General features: G+C 42.2%; 1 protein-coding gene across 6 annotated transcripts in view; it reads right to left on the minus strand.

Moving 5' to 3' along the window:
- Positions 1-16076, minus strand: part of UBAP2 (ubiquitin associated protein 2) — a 106251-nt gene extending 90175 nt beyond the window's left edge. For all 6 annotated transcript variants that reach the window (XM_039382630.1, XM_039382628.1, XM_039382629.1 and 3 more), the window contains exon 1: positions 15826-16076. The gene's annotated coding sequence lies outside the window, so the exon portion shown is untranslated. The remainder of the gene's footprint in view (positions 1-15825) is intronic.
- Between the last annotated feature and the right edge of the window lie 429 nt (positions 16077-16505).

Genomic DNA, 16505 nt, shown 5'->3' on the forward strand with positions numbered 1-16505 from the left:
CTAGTGATTCTCTAGCTTTAATCAAAATCTGCCAGTTACACTCAATAAACATTCTACAGACTTGTTCTAATCATTTCTTTATAAATATTCAAACCTCAGAGGCAACAAGTGCCTTTATTCATACACAAATTTCTGAAGGAAGACATTCGAATTTCACTGGTATTAAAAAAAAAAAGGTAATCACATCAAAATTGGAGAAGCCTTACCAACTTCCACCTACTTTCACACAACCAAGGCAATCTTCAGACCGCTAAAAACCTGGTTAGCAAAACTCACCCAGCTCTGCTCTGTCGAAAGACTTTTGAGTGACTGAACAATCAGAAGGCAGTGAATGTCCTAGAACATTCGGAGGACTTGACCTCGTGTTTCAGACATCAATATCTACAAAGAATAAGGTCCTGTACCCTGTACTGATCATAAACCCGATTGCAAGGACCTAAAAAATGCACCACTTACCCGCAGTTACTACTAACTGTAGTGAAACTCTAAGTAACAAAGACACAGATAAACTGCACATTGTTTTCCAAGCACCACACTCAGGACTATCAGAACTAGAGAACACAGACCAGACAACAGTTGTTGCCATGAACTAGACTAAACAAAACAAAACCACACACAAACAAGTAAAAACATAAAAAAACCACGAACACACAAAAAACATCCCAAAAAAACCAAACCAAACCAAAAAAAAAGATTAAAAAAAAAAAGACAAGAAAAAAAGGCTGCACTGGTCCACATAAAAATATAATATAGAGAAAACAGGAATTCTCTTTGACAGGTAGGCAGTGAGTTCACTTTTGAAGTATGAGAAATATTTCTGCTGAGAAATATTTCAAGGAAAGCTTTGGCCTGTCCAAATATGCTAAGACCTGAAGGGATAAATACATATTTCTGTAATCCTTGATAGAAGACCCCCATTTCTTGCCCTCTGTCACGGAAAAGGCTTTTCTTATGTGAACCCTCTGTAAAAGCCACCACAGTAGAAGAGATAACACATCCTCATCATCGACCACACAGCATGCTGAACTGAACTGTCAACTCAATCGGTATCTCAGGTCAGGGAGCACACAGAGACCATAAGTAGCTCAGAGGTGACACTTGGACACCCACACACAAACTGCTTCCTCTTTTGACAGGCGAAATGGAGCCCAAGGAGATAAAAGAAAATACTCTCCAGGTCGATACACAGTATACTTGCTTTATCCACTACTGCTACAGTCTGCGCTGAAAAACCATCAGTATTGCAAATCTCTTCATATCTATTTCTCTGGGTTTAGAACAAACAACAAAGAAACCTAGAAAAGGTAAGGCCCTTGGTGTTTTTCCTCCTAAAGTTTCCTGAGTAGCATCCAGTGAAAGGGCACTACAGCATCTACAACTTCCAACAATACTGGCAGAACTACAGCCTGGTCCTCCCCTGCAATAGACACTGCGACTGAATTATACACTGTATATTCTAAGAGGCTTGGAAAAAACATCAACTAGTACTTAGAAGAGGAAAGGTTTATTGCAGATGAGGAAAACTGAACTAGCAGGCTTTTCAGGGTTGAAAATCATTATCCTCTGCAGCCAGAACTAACACAGCCTTTCTGAAGTCTCACACACAAGTGCAGGACAGATGAGCACAATTTAGGACAAAAAAAAAACACAACCAGAGTTTCAGTTCCCATTTGGGACCTGGTTATATATCCATTCAAAATTCAGTCCATAATTTGAGCAAAACCCAAACATTACTCCATTAAAATCAAGTATCAGCTCATATCTAAGACCAACAACTGCGAGCCACCACCCCAAATGGCACTCCTGCTCCCCTACTCCTTAACCACAAAATATTGCTACTTTCCTTCCTTCAGACTTATGATCCTGCAGCTGCAGAGGGAAGTCAGTTCAGTGGGTTCACCCAGGAGCAAACAAAACCCTCTAAAACAAAACAGTGAGTCAGTTGAACAAGCTTACCCAGTGGAAAACTATGTGGGGCTATACAACTGCTGAATCTGACACGAGGGACAGGGATCAAGTTCATGAGGAAAGGGGGAACTTGCTTTTCAGCAGCCATGTACCATAGGCAAAATGAGGGCTGTAGTATTTTGTTTTCCTGGGATCCAGTATAGCACAACTTGATCCTGGTCAAGCCCACCATACACACAGCCAAAAAAAAAAAAAAAAAATCCTTATAAGGATTATTGAAAACTTACAGGGAGAGGCTCTGAAAACACAGTGACCTTGAATATATCACTATCTTACAGAAAAACAGAGACTTGTATCACTTCTACTGAGGAACAATCCATGCTCAGCCTCTTTGATACCTGTTAGCAACCAGTAACTCCCACTGAAGAAAACAGATGAAATGTGGAAGTGCTTCTATCCAAAGAAGAGAAGGGTATAATCAACGTTAGGACAGTCTCACTGACACAACTTATGTTACCACAGTCTTTTCCCACAGCCACAGAAGTAAATGCCTACATTAAGCTTCAGGCATTAAAACAGAGACTCAAACTATCCCAAAGTAACTTAGTCACCCAAAACAATCTTTAATGATTTTGTACACACAGCTAAATATTCAATGCTTTTGCCAGTCATCTATGAATTCCACTTTTGCAGGAATAACACAATTAAACATCCATCCTTTCCCCACCTCGGCTTGTTCACTCTGCCAGCTCATTAAAACTCACAGCAGCCCCGCTGAGAGGGAAAGGAGGAAATCCAGACAAACTCATTCAGGAAGATAGGGCTGGGTGACTTGGAAGTTCTTCAAATGGCTCCCTCCACCCAAAGAATCACCAGGTAAAGCCTCTGCAGATTCTAATAATTCGCACAACTTTCCAGCCTATTCCAAGGTTAACTCAGGGGTCAGCAAGAAGTCTGGGTGAGCTCAGGGCACACACATATATATGAAGGTGAGGAAACAGCTGCAGAGTACAAACCAAACAAGTTATAGACATTCTCTTCAAAGAATACATGGACAGACCTATGTTCTCAGGTCACACTCTGGTTAAGCTATCAATACTACAAGGAAAAAAAATATTTAAGTGGTCAAAGCATCTCAGATAAGGCTGAAGTACACCACTAAAGCTGCACAGGACTGACGACCTTCCTGTACTAACTGTGACTGACTTTTCTCAAAACCACTATTCCTCACTTCTCTAGTGACAATGTCAGCAGGACACTTGCAGAACAGTTAAAGGTTGGGCTATGACAGTACACACAACAGGAGCTGCCACCAAACATCAAGGACACTTCAGGCTTCCAGTTCCTCAAGAGCACCATTTGTAAGAACAGTTTAAAAGAAAAAAGGTTCAGTGGATCATCCCCCATCCATCACTACCACTACAATCAACAACTAGCTGTACCCACAAGATGAATAATGCCTGCCACAGACAAAGAGAGAAAAAAAAAGAAGGCTGTTAAATAACAAATGAAAACCTTTACAAAAATTTATTGGGAAGGTTAATCCAGATTAGACTGGTATCAGAACAAAACAAATAAAACAAAAAACAAACGAACAAAAAGAGGAGGGAAAAACAAGTAATGGGAACTGTCAGTTTCGGTTATTAAGCTGCAGAAATGCATAATTCAGCTACTTGCTCTGATACAGTAGCCCCTAAAATGAATTGCTTTTTCCACAGAAAAGCAAACCAGGTAAGAAGATTCAAGCTGAAACCAGGTACTCCAAACGATACCAAGAAACAGGTAACACCAGTCACGACAATCCCCCCCCCCGGGGGGAATTCTCTTTGAGTGGGTGCTCGAAACGAGGTGGCACACAGGAAGCAGCACCGCACACTCCACATCTCCCTGACAGATCACGAACACACTCCGTGCTTGCGCTCTCCCTGCCCCCTCCGGTGCCACCAAACCACGCTCTCCTGGAACAGCTTCCAAAGGAATTCTTCGAATAGAAACAGATACAAGCGAGAGGACTAAAAATAGCCCAGCAAGAGCAGAGACATTTGTTACATTCTCACACTTGCGGAAACACACTCGACTGCATTAAAAAAAAAAAAAAAAAAAAAAAAAAAAAAAGAAAAGGCACGTAGTTAATTCACACTAGATTGATAACGAGGGACAAAGTAGAAAGTGCCACCACAGAAAAGTTTTGGAGGGGAGGATTAATTTAGATCCGTCACAGGTCACATTACAACACTCACAACAAAAAGCAATGGTGAAACTACAAGCTGCAATGATTTTATATCATTTATATAAAATCAATGATTTTTTATATATGCAGGAAATACACTGTGTAATCAGTCAGTAAACCTGTATCTATAAAATGTGCTAAAAACATCATGATATCAGATTTTTTTGTTTTAACTTCAGAGTTTTGGTAGCAACACCAAAGAGCTCAGTATCATTCCCACACATGAACAGAGCCCAACTCCTTAAACTAGACACCAAAGGAAGACCACCAGTACAGACCACTCCCTGTGACATGCTCACATTCAGAAGACCAAAGAAGTCTTGCCAAAAGAGACCAGGAGTCTTACTGAAAAAAAAAAAATCTTTTAAATAAAGCAAGATATTCTGGAACATCTTTCTATATTTATCCCCCAGATGATGATATTTCTCAAGGTTCATCTTAAGCAGGAGGACTATCCACCAAAGTAAAAAAGCAACTTTTTTTGCAGTGACATAAAATTCTGAACATAAAGTTCCAAAAGGAGGAAAAGAAATAATCTGTAAGGCAGTATTAACCACTTTCTTTCTTAACAATCTTTACTGTACATAACCTCTAAATGAAAACTACGGGCCATTTGGTTTAGTCTTCCAAAGTGAAACACTGTGAGAAGTGAAATCCTTTTACCAATGCACTGTCAGGTGCTCAGAGACAACCAACCACAGAAACAGCACCAAGAACTGAAAGCCATCAAAGAGCATTTTCACTTCTCTGTCACCTCTGGATTGCTCCTTCTATGGTCACAACCGTTATTACACTTTTGTCTACCTTCAAACAAGGCAGGTTTGAGAAGTTTCCTTTGATACTACTCCTCATCTTGATTTGCTTCAGTCAGAAAACGTGGCTTTACCTCAAGCTTTTCCACGTGATTTTGAGCATTATTTTCCTCACAATCACAGCTTCTCACCTTGTGTCACATGTAAATTCACTTACACTTGTTCCATCATTCTAGAATTTACAGGAGGTCAGGTCTATCCAAAGAGATGGAGGATTAACTATCTTTACAACCTCAAATGTACAATGTGGTAGAAAGAAGCAGGCAAATAAAGATCCCTTTACACAGAATTCAAATCTAAAAGCAGGAATAAAGTCATCCAAGGCTGTTCTTATCTTTAATACTACATCAAAATTAAATTCATCACTCACTTCTTAGTTTCTTAACCTTTCTATAGAAGACACCAAAGAGATAAACTGCCCAAAATGGGACATCAACTTGCCCAGTTTTATTGCATTTAATTCACTATTCATTTTCTCTCCAACCTAAGTAGGGGGGAACTTCCCATAGGCTCCTTCTAAGACCCACAGCTACTGTTCCAGCCCTGTTGTTACCTTTTTCTGCAAGTCTGGACTGACTTAAACATTGTTTGGCTTCCATGCATCTTCATTCTCCCCCACCATTTCTTTCCAAGCCAGACTAGCTCATAATAAAATTGACAAAAATGCAAGAGTAATTTTTTTTTTAATTTGCAAAATCTTAATGAGCATATAAAGTTTTTCTTCAAAACTTCCTTCCTATTAATAGGCCATTAAGAAATTCCTTTTCACAGAAACGTACTTCCCGTCTTTCCATAAAGTTAAGGTTCCCCTTTAACATATTTTTGTACTCTGCTGAATTACTTTAGTACAGCATAGCAATGAATCACATCCCCTCAATTCCACACCGGTATGCAGGTTTATATACTGTGGAAGGCAATATTAAAATGCCTAAGTAGAAAATCTGTTTTTTAACACATCCCAAGAAGATAGTAGTCAACTGTGTATTTTACCACCAGTCTAAAAGAACAAGCACTCTGCTGCAAGATGAAGTTACTCACTTTTGAAAGAAAATGGACTTATAATCTTCACATCTTAGTTTCTGAAACAGCTGTGCACCTCACCCTTGGTACACATGTGAATTCTTAGACTGCACCTAGAACACATATTTTGCTAACTGCAGTGTTCAACTCTAGCTACAGCATTAAAATATCACAGGTATCAGCTTTAGAGATCACACTGCACCTATAAAAACTTCACTAAACAAATGGTTTGGCAGCAACAGTCTTGAAAACCACTTCAGCACAAGATGCACTGTAAACATCAATTTTCTCCAAAACAACCAGAAAGCTACATGTACACAGAAACAACCAAAGGATAAGCAAGGGATAACCAAGATGAAATATTTCCAGTTCTAAAAACTGCTCTACAAACTTAAGTAACAGCTTTTTAAACACTGCAATAATTTTCAGCCATTTACAGAGTGTTACTTAAAAATTCTAGCAGAGCAGGGGACTGCTAAGCATACTTGCTGCAAAGGGCAAGATGACACTGTAAATAAATTCAGAAACCAATGGTAGGCAAGTTTAAAATGCACAACAGTATGATGCCTTAAATGTGTTCTTAATTTAACACAAGACTGTTTTTCAAGTTCAATGAGTACACTGCCCAAAACATGGTTTCTGGAAAACTAGTAAGAATCTGATTCACTAGAATAAAGTGAAAATAAAAATTGTACAAAGAAGAACGCAACATGCCTCCTCTGATCAGAGGAAAAGGTCCAAGACACAGCATTCACCCTAAGCTGCAATCAGCAGAACGTGACCACCTAAGAAGTTGTTCATTGTTGCTCTCATCTTTAGCATACTGAAATTCGCAGTTCTGCAGGGGTTTTTCGTGTGGTTTTTTGAAAGCATACAAGCCTCATCTAAGTGGTACTGTCCTTCTGGTTCCTCCATTTTCTGATGTCTAAAATTAGAAAAACGGTACTTGCCAACCTTGTTGTTATGCTCCAAAATTGTAAGGAAGAAGGTGTTAGCATGACCTTAGTTTTGATATCCAAAAGAACCCCGCCTTGAAGTCTGAGTTTTAGGGATCTGTTGGAAGATACTGTGACCCCACAGCTACATCACAGGAATTTCTTTGCAGGATCAAATGCAAAAGACTGATAGAAAGGGATAAAACAGCTCTCAATACACTGCTTTTAAACATTGCTGAGTATACATACAACTGCTGAGAACAGCAACTTCAAGGAGTAGAATTTTTACTTCCACTTATTCATGAAAGTCCATTTGAAGAGTCACAAATACATCCAAGAAAAACATTTTGTGCTCTTTTCAGATATTTTTTTGTCAGGGAAAGAAGAAAGGGAAGGAAAAAGTATGTTTAAATAGATTATCTCATTCCAAAAGCCAGAGACATAACTTCCCTTTAAAACCATTCTAAATTCTCAAATGTTATATACACAATGAATAAAATCCAGAAAATTCCCAAAACACAAAGCACCGAGAGTAAGGCCTTCCATATCAGAGATTATGTTAGACTTCAATGTATATTCTAACACACAAGCACATTTGAGAATAAAAACCTTTGTTTGACTGAATTATCAGTTCCTACCAAATTTAAATGAGGAATAAAACAAAGAGCTCCAGGAAAGCAATGACATAAAGTGAGAAGAAAAACTAGGATCAAACCTGGTGAATCAACAACAACAACAAAAAAAAGTCAACCTTACAAAGTAATGTGAATACTCTAAAGGCTGTAATTTTACTTCAGAGGGAATTAAAATTAAACAAATGTTTATCTGGAACTCACTTGCCAGCAGTTGTTTTACCCTGACAAACCCAAGTTGTTGTTTAACTGTGAGAAGTAATTGCAGTCAAACTAAAATAGTCAGATATCCAACTGCTGTAAAAATCTTGAAAGCCTAAGTTCCAAAAACATATGACAGTGTTTTGGTTAATCCTAAGACTCTTGCAGCTGTGATGTTTTGGATTTAGTACAACTGGAAAATATTCACATCACCTTTGTTAAGATGAGCTTTTGGGGAGTTTTTTATTTTAAACTGATCTGAAGCATAACAAAGATCTTAATTTTATAGTTTTTTTAAATTAAATTGAGGACATATTTACTTTTTTCTTTTAAATTATAAATCTGGGTAATTTTAAAAATATATATAACTTCTGAAAAAGAGAGGTGGAGAACAGACACTGTAGTCAGTATTTCAACAAGCTTTGACACATCCCTGAAGCTTGACTGCTTGGAAGGTCAATGCACACCAAGTCCTGGAAGAGCTAAGCATAGCACTTCCTCCAGGTTGGTCTTTTAAGATTTCAGGAAAGCAGAGCCACACACCTCTGTAGCCATAAATATCATAGTAGTATGAAACAGAATAGAGTCATAATACCCAAATATGCATTTAGATAAACCAGCCTAGTGTGAAGCTCTATTTTCAGGCTTTTCCATAGTGTATTCAGATGAATGTTTTTAGGCTTTAACTGTAACAAAATCAGTGGTGTTCAGACATACATTTTAGCAAAAGTTTAGCACCATGTTTGAGCTATGCTTACGTGAAGTCTACCTGAGAAGCCTGAAGTTGGGATTTTTCAGGAAATACAAGAGAGGGTAAGGTTCTCATTGTACTCAGCAGAAGGCCTAAGTGGATCTACCAAGAGAGCTAACTTTCCCCAGAATTACTGGGTGCCAGAAGAGATAGCTTATCCCCTTCAACATTCCTCTTTTAAAAAAAGAGAAAAAATTATCTTTAAAAAACTTTCACAGTCTTTCCAGCGTGTCTGTTCATATACAAACTTCTGGGGAACATGGCAAGTTGTCAGTGCTGCTCTATGCATACCCATAAGTGCAGAACAAAAACACATCTGTAGGAATACCAGAAGCAAGATGCAAAACAATCTCACAACTTTCCAGTTGGCATTAGCAAAGAGCCAGCTGCTACCCACCAACAGAGTAACACCATTTCAAAGGACTGAAACGCAGCCACGGTGTCCAGTAATCCACCAGGCAGATTTAGCAGCCAAGAGGGATGCTGAGAACAGAGACCCCTCCCTCCTCCCTGGGTTTTTCACCAGAGCTGATCATTCCCAGCCCTATTTCATTACTCACTTTCAGTGCAGCTCATCAAAGCGGGAACTCGGTTTGTTTGTTAAGACACACCTAAGGTTCCCCAGCATTACTGGGGACATGATTCTGCTGCTATCAACCAGACTGAATAACTTGAACAAACAAATCAAAGTAACAAGTATCAAGCTCAGGAATACCAAATTCTTCCCCCCTTTTCCCCCATCCCAAACCTGTCTTTTAATCACCCCCAAGCCACATCCTCCTCCTGCTCCTCCACAAGCAACTCACTGTGTCCCTCTCCCTATACATACTGCATTAGAACCTGTCTGTGGGGTCAAGGAAAGTACCGTCAAAAGAACATGTTAACAACTGATCCTAACCTTTGTGGAGCAACTGGAAAGGAAGGAAGGGTTATATGTCACCTTTTCAATCAGGGTCTGCCAATAAAGGGAAACTAAAACCATAAAACCAGTTCCTGGCCACCCACCACTCCTAAATAAAGTCCTGGGAAGGAAAACAATGCCAAGTCCAATTGCTAAACTCTTCTGTTTTTTTTCTCCCCTACATTCAGTTCCAGCCTCAAACAGCTACTTGCTTTTTTTGCTGGGTGGAATGGTTTTAGGTACCACAGACTGAATCAAGTGTTCAAAACCTGCTCATTCTGGCCTGTAAGGTAAGATGCCTCACTAAATATGTTTTTGTGCTCAATTTTCACTTAGATACTAAATGGAACTGAAAAGTGATGGTTCTGCAGTTTTTTTCACTATGTTTTATTGTATTTTATAATGGGTGGGTCATTTCATAACTAGTGAAACACTCAGAATGTCTTCTGCTGATCATTTATTTTAATGGATTTGTCTACTGAGAACAAATATAAAAGTTACATATTTTTGCTTCGCTCTCTCCCATGACTGAGGTTCTCAAAAGCACTCCCCAGCAATCAACAGAATCAGCAAGGGAGTGAAGTCATCCAAATATTTGAGGTAGGTTTCCAAGCAGAAACTACATCTCAGTGATGTTTCATTTCAGATGACTGTTCTAAAAGAGTTGTCCCAGAACTCCTGAGATTCAATAACCTTAACCATGAAAGCAATTTTAACCATCTCACTTTATTTCAACCTTCCTCTACAGCTGTAGGGGTCTTGGGGTTTTCAGGGAAGGTGTCCAGGTTTGGAAGAATATGAAAAATGGGCTGGTCTGGTCCCTTCTAATTTACCAGGACTCACGTAATTCTGCAAAGTTTGGGCTTCAGTCTCATTAAAAAGTACTTTTAAAAATTACTTTGATAGACACAACTTTATAAAATGAACTGCTCAATATGCAGAAGTACAGCAAGAACTCAGCCTAACCTCTCCTAAATGATGTATGTACATTAAGCCATCATTTACAATCCAGGCAATTCCTAGACAGAACATACACTGGACTTGGGCAATTCTAGCACTAGCAGACAATCAGGTGTTTGACCTGTTTCCTCCCTCACAGAACTGTTGAATTAGTCTTCAGCTAGAGCTGGGACAGCCAATTACTTCTTATCTGAAAGCACAGAAATTATTTAGATTTGAAATATGCATCTTACCGCATTTTCACAGCACCTTCTCTGAACCCATCCATATCCCAGACCCACCCACTCCTCCACCGATCAAGAGTCACCACCCATACTAAATTCAATGCTTAATCCACCTCCTTCTCAAGGGCCTGTAAGGACATATGGGTTGAGTTTGCCTGAAGGACTACAGATTTTACTATGTCATGTGGTTTAACCCAGAGAAGAAAGCTTGGAGGGATGCGGTGCCTTAACAAGGTATGTAAGTACCTGGAAAGGTGCACAGACAGAGCCAAGCTCCTCCCAGCCATGCCCAGTGACAGGACCAGAGCCAACAGGCACAGACTGAAACGCAGGAGGCTCCATGTGAACGTCAGGGAAAGCTTTTGTACTCTGAGGGTGACCAAGCATTGGCACAGCACAGGGTCCTCAGTGAGGGGGTGGAGTGTACAAAAGATGTCCAGACACAGTCCCGGGTAACCCGCTGAAGGTGGCCCTGCTTGAGCAAGGGGAGACAAGACCACCTCTAGAAGTCACTGCCAATCTCACACAGCCTGTGATTGAGTGAAGTGAAAAGGGAAGCAAGTCCTATATATAACAGAAAAGCTGTTACCAAAAATGCCCCACAAGCTTCGTTAGGGACAACTCAAGCTCTAGCAATTCTGTTCTGACAGCAATAAAAGAGAAAACCAACGGAATCAATTAAATCAGGTAGGATAAAAGCCATTGGGACATTAAATCCAGCAACATACACTACTACATCAGCATATAAAATGGCAAACGATGAAAACTGGAGTACAGGTCTAAAATTGAAAGTTTTATGTTTCAGTCACAACAAAGAACTATTCAAGGAAGATAATAAGCGTCTTTTCCTAAGATGTAAAGAAGAGTTCCTGGGCATTGCTGCTAATCTGGACATCAGGATGCAGCAAAGAAACTCAACAGGTTGAGGATGTGTATTAGAAAGCCACAAGGTTTTCTCAAACACTGAGAAGAAACCCCACTTTTGCATATTCATTAACTTGCCTTCATGGAGACACTATTCCAGTCTCTCTCTAAACTGAATTTGAGGCAGTCACCCCTTGGCACTTACCCCATGTTCCAAACATTCAGAAATTCATTCAGTGGCTAATAAAAGAAAGTGAAGCACAAGACCAGGATGTGCAGTACTGCTCTCCGTCATCACATTTAGTCACCCAAAATTAACATCAGTAACTTAGGTCTCTCTTACCTCAGCCTCCAAAACAGATCACAAGTCAGTGATCTCAAGAATGCCTGACTGAAAGCCGAAATAAAAGCACAGCAGACATCTGCCCCTCGGGGTACAACCCACCAAAAGTATGGACCAGAATTCCTTCAATACAAGAAGAAATTGTATAAATCCTATGTACAGCCCAAGAGCACAGCAGGGTTTGGTACCAGGATTCCTTTCAGATTCATGTTACTGAAACTGTGTGTAAGACAACATGCAATTCTAAAAATTGAGGAAGAATGCAGAGACAAAAAAAATAAATCAGCAATAGCTTTGAAATACAGGGAGACATGGGCAATGTGATAGTACGAGATATCAGTCAAGTGTTTAGCATAAAACAGCCATAATTCAGTTAACATTGAGAATCAAACAGGAAGAAGAAGCAGAAAGTTTTCAGAAGCCATATGCTTCACTCTATGTTACTATATTTCCACCATCCTCAACACACTTGACAAAACAGAGTATAAAAAAATACTATGTTTTCTTTGCTCAAACGGAACCTCACTATGGTCTGTAAAGCATCATCCTACTTCCAGGAACAGTACTTTTGTCATAAGAAATACAAATGAAATCTATGCCAGACACAATAAAACTGCAGAAAGACATCCTCTCTCTACAGCTAACCATCAAAAATATTTAGGAACATGATCATAGCTAGTGAATTCAAATTTTACACCTTCAACCACAGGACTGCCTAACAGACTGAGACAGACATTTTTTCCCCCCCATTAAACCAGGTTAAAAAAAGTGCAACCTGATGATTCAGATCTGGAGGCTAAGAAAGTATTTGTCTTTCCTTCATTTAACTTTGGATTAAAATAGTGAGTGACTCTGTAACAAGAATTCCATTGCACATGCATCTTCTGCAGGAATAAAATGTATTTCCTGTATGATAAAGCAGAAAAACAAAACCATAAGGTTCACCATAGAGTACTACTTCGGGCAAACCTTAAGGCTCAAGAGAGATCAAAGCTCGCTCAACATGGGAAACATTTCATTGTTTTTAATGCAAAATGCTACACTCAGCCAGGCTAAGGACTCTTCCAAGCTCATCTGTTGGAAGCTGGGAAGGGAGAGGAAAAAAGCTTTATCAGTTTATCTTCAAAAAGAAGCCACAATATCATGCAGGTTTCACAAAGACAGCTGGACAAAAAGGGAAAAAAGAGAATTTCAAGAGAATTGAGAATAGAAACAACTCCATCCGAGGGAGCTGCACAAAGTTGTTCACATAACCTATTTTACAAGTTTTACTTGTACAATCTAAGGAGAACATAAGTAAAACAAGCTCAGCAAAATATTTATGATGTTGTAAAAGTAAGCTGAGCAAGCCATGAGATCTTAGGCATCAGATTATACCACCTCTGAACTGTCTTCAGTCCCTGTTTACCCTTTGCAGCACTGAAAAGTAATGGGGAGAGAGGGCTGAGGGTGCCACACCTGTGGAAGGAACAGCCTTGCAGGAGCCCCAGGCAGAAGGGGAGTTCCAAAAGACTCGCAGTTCAGATGGCCAAAATCAAAGAGCATGGACTTTCATGTCAGAGCAAAACAGACAAACCCTTTGTACAGTTCTTGTAAAATACGAACCCGAAGTAATTGCAAAGCAGGCACCTCACAACCTTTCATCCCAGCTCTCACTTTAATGAACGTAACTTGTTTAGGGAAGTTATATGAAAAATAGTACAAGTCCAAACTAGGTCTTCTCTGAAAACCAAAAAGGATCCAGTGGGCTACAAGTAAACACACTGTATCAGAAAAAAAACCAAATTCACCCAAATTTCCAGCAGAATAACAACATTGCAATGAGTATCACTTGTATTTCCTCTAGCACCTTCCAGGTTTGAAGTCTACAAATACAACACAGAGTTTCTTTAGTCTGTCATCTTACAAAGGGGACAAGTCCCTTGGCTTCTCTTTTAGCAAGGTCACACGAGGCTCCGAGCACTGAACACGGGTCTTCAGAGTCCTGGTCATGTGCTTCAACCAAAAAAGCGACAAAGATAAATAAAAAGATTCATAAAGGATCTAAAGTCTTATTCCTGGTCTTTCATGAAGTACCTGCTCCAAGAGCTGGTAATAAACACGACTGAAACTGCAAGCAAACATCACTGCTAACAGTAGTACTACCAATGCTAATTATTAATAGAGCATTAACAGTACAGGCCACACACATTGCGCAAGCACAGTTAATCAGCACTGCTAGGAGCAGCATCACTAGGGGGACACCAGCAACAAACATAAAATACACCAAAAAATGGCATTCTGTGAGGAAAACATCACCTATAACTAAAGTCCATGGAAGAAATACAGAACAACAATCTGCTTCTGGGTTCTGAAACAGTAACTTAAAAAATTGGAAGAACAAACAAAAAGAATTTAAAAAAATAACAGCTTCAGTTACAGACGAGATTCTTTTGTTTGATTTCCCATTGGCTTCCTTAGATTTTAGTGGTGAGCCTGTAGTTCCCAAGTCCCGTTGAATGATCAAACCCTTTTGCAAGTCATGGCACCAGGAGCTTTACAGAGGACTGGCCAAAACAAATGTAACAGTCTAAACTTCAGAATTTTCATGCCTTTTTTATTATAAACAGTTTTCAAAATCAACACATGGCTAAAATTGCAACCAGGGCAAAGCAGAACAGAGCCTGTCCAATTCCCACTCTTCCCTACGTCCTCGGAGGTACCAAGATTGTTGAGGTTATAAATACACAAGCCAGCTCACTTTCCAGACTCTACATCAAAATTGGTTTACACCAGTTAATCCAGTTTCTCCATGTAACCCTCCAGGAGTCCCCATCATTAATCCTGCAAAGTGATTTAGCCCTGCTTGCTTTCAAGTTACCTAGTGTAAGGTTAAAAATAAATTCTTTAAACAAGTTAGGTCAAACCACCACAGAGAGACTGGGCTCAGGCATAAATACTGAGTCAGCCAGGTAGGAATCCAAACCCAGATTCCATTAGAGAATGTGATAAAACCAAGGGAATTGCTAAAAGGGCCTGGTAAATACTAAAAAAGCAAAACCAGGAGGCTGAGTCGCTGCTGTTTTTTGTGAAGGGCTCTGTTTCAACGGCAAGCACTGCTCCCCCTCCTTTTCCTTCCCTCACATCCAGCTCCAATTTCTTCACTTGGAAAAAAACAGCTGCTCTCAGGCCAGGACGGCCCCTCCATTCCCTTTCCACAGCTTCCCCTCACACAGCTCCACAGCAAACCCCAAGTTTCTGCTCCACATGACATCATGTACCCCTGAACACAACCAGGAGGGCTCTGCAAATCCACACTCCTGGTATTAACAAATCTACAGGAGAGAAGCTTCAAACCAGTCCACCCTGAGCAGCTCCCAGGTGGCACCCAACAGCACTGCAGACATTCCAGCACATGCTTTTGAACCTATTCCACATACAGAGCTCAGATCCTTGCCACCAGCCTCAGATGTGCAGCAGGTCCTTCCCACACCCAGCTTCTTGCAGAGGAGTATCTACCAGCTCACTTCCCTGATGCAATTTTCTCCAGCAACAAGAGAAAACACAGATTTTTTTGTTGTTGTTTTTAAAGGCAACATGAGCCAGACCAACAGTAAAGCCTTGCCCTGACACCCAATTCAGAGCAACCAGACACAACCGACGGCGAGAAAAGACCAGGTGGAGCAGGTTAACACCGAGAATGGTTCATTCATTGCCATGTCCTCAAGTAACCCACTGTGTGTCCCGAGGTGTCATTGTCTGCAGCTGTGAGCCCCCACCACCAGCGAGGGAGCAGCCGGGAAGGGGATGGGCAACAACATGGAAGTAAAGCCCCGCGCAAGACACAGATCGATACCTGTTCACCCAGCTGTTCCCTTCCCGAGCTGCCGCCTCCCCTCTGCCCCGACTCCCTCCGCCAGCCCCACTAGACCTCCGCTGCACCCCCTTCCCTCACACCCCCGCAGTCACAGGGACCAACCCGCCAGGAGGAACCCCGGGAGTGAGGAGATGAGACGGGACCCCTCCTGCCCGGCTGCAGGGCTCTCCCGCGGGTGCCGAACCCACCTCTGAGGGGGCCGGGTGGGCTCCCCGTGCCCGGCGGGGTGGGCGCTGCCCGCGCCCGCGGCCCTGCCGAGCGGGCTGAGGGGGGGGCAGCGATCTAGGCCAGGGCGGCTGCCACGGAAAGTAGGGCAGAGCCGCGTCCCCCCGCAACCCGCCGGCGGGCGCGCCGGGGCGGGGCGGCCCGGGCGGACACCGACCGACCCACGGACCGAGGGACGGACCGAGGGACGGAGCGGGGCAGCGGCGGGCAGACAAAGCGGGGCCGGGCTGCGGGGGCGCCTCTGGCGGGGGAGCGGGGGCCGTTGGCGGGGGGGGCGGTGTGAGGGGCGCCTCGCGCCCCCCGCGCGCGCGGTACCTGCCCCGGTGCGGTCACAAAGCGGCGGCGGCGCCCGCGACCGTCACGTGACCTCCCCTTCCTCCTCCTCCTCCTCCTCCTCCACGCGCGCGCGGGGTTGCTCCTGCCCTCCTGCCCCCCCGCACGTGACGTGACGTGACACGACGCGCTCGCGTGGAGCCGCTCGCGTGGAGCCCCCCGTGTGTCGCGCTCCCTCCGCCCCCCCCCCCCGGGGCCGCGCGCGCCCCTCACGCACCGCCAGCTCGCGACCATCCACCAGCCCCGCTTCCGCCTCTACCCCCCCCCGCGCCCTCCTGGCGACCACGTGAGCACCGCGCGCGGGGGAAGG

Source organism: Pipra filicauda, unplaced genomic scaffold (assembly GCF_003945595.2).
Source record: "Pipra filicauda isolate LSUMZ 115617 unplaced genomic scaffold, ASM394559v2 scaffold278_size1010298_pilon, whole genome shotgun sequence".
Taxonomy (NCBI): Eukaryota; Metazoa; Chordata; class Aves; order Passeriformes; family Pipridae; genus Pipra; species Pipra filicauda.